Source organism: Corvus brachyrhynchos, unplaced genomic scaffold, assembly GCF_000691975.1.
Source record: "Corvus brachyrhynchos isolate BGI_N302 unplaced genomic scaffold, ASM69197v1 scaffold209, whole genome shotgun sequence".
NCBI classification, from domain to species: Eukaryota; Metazoa; Chordata; class Aves; order Passeriformes; family Corvidae; genus Corvus; species Corvus brachyrhynchos.
This window is the reverse complement of record NW_008246056.1, coordinates 1,564,552-1,565,227: the sequence shown is the minus strand read 5'-3', so window position 1 is coordinate 1,565,227 and position 676 is coordinate 1,564,552. Positions and strand designations below refer to the sequence as shown.

Genomic DNA, 676 nt, shown 5'->3' with positions numbered 1-676 from the left:
GCCTCCCTCCGCGGGCGGACCCGGGCGAGCCCTTGCCCGGCCCTTCGGGCAGAGCGCTCGGCGCCCGAGTGCCCACTCGAGGAGGTGCTAGGCGAGCTCCCGCTGCACTTGCCGACGCTGGATCTTTGTGTTTTTCTCCAGGCTGGACTACCCTGCCCTGTATATGTGCAAACCCAAAAGAAGCGTGAAGAGGGACGAGAGCAAGGTAAGAATAAGTTTCTGGGCTCTCTTCTCGCTTAATCGCTTGGTTGGGGTTCGCTAAATTTTGCAGCGTAGCTTCGCTCCCAAGAGCATCCCCGGGGGGCTGCGCATACAACTTGCCCCCCGAATCGCAAGTGGGTTTACGAGCGAGCTGACACGGCGGGGAGAGCGGTGCCTTGACGATAATTTGCGCGGCATGTGGTCCGCATGACATTTGTTTTGGTTTTGATCGGCGTTCCGAGAGACTCTGCCTAACACTTGGCTTTTCCGGGTTTTGCTAATTAGGAAACGTACAAACTGCCACATAGACTGATAGAAAAGAAGAGGCGAGACAGGATTAACGAATGCATTGCCCAGCTGAAGGATTTACTGCCCGAGCATCTGAAACTGACGGTAAGGTGCCCAGGAGTGTGTATGTCCATGCAGATGCCGGCGCCGGCAGCCTGCCCGCTGCGCAGCCCCCGGGACGCCGGGC

The 676-nt window shown here is 58.3% G+C and overlaps 1 protein-coding gene and 1 long non-coding RNA gene across 2 annotated transcripts in view; one reads left to right on the top strand and one right to left on the bottom strand.

Moving 5' to 3' along the window:
* Nucleotides 1–676, bottom strand: part of SSPN (sarcospan) — an 84,482-nt gene that overhangs the window by 46,980 nt on the left and 36,826 nt on the right. The gene's annotated exons all lie outside the window — the stretch shown is intronic.
* Nucleotides 7–542, top strand: LOC108449518. Its single transcript, XR_001865682.1, has 2 exons — nt 7–205; nt 487–542. It is a non-coding gene; the product is annotated as an uncharacterized LOC108449518 (long non-coding RNA).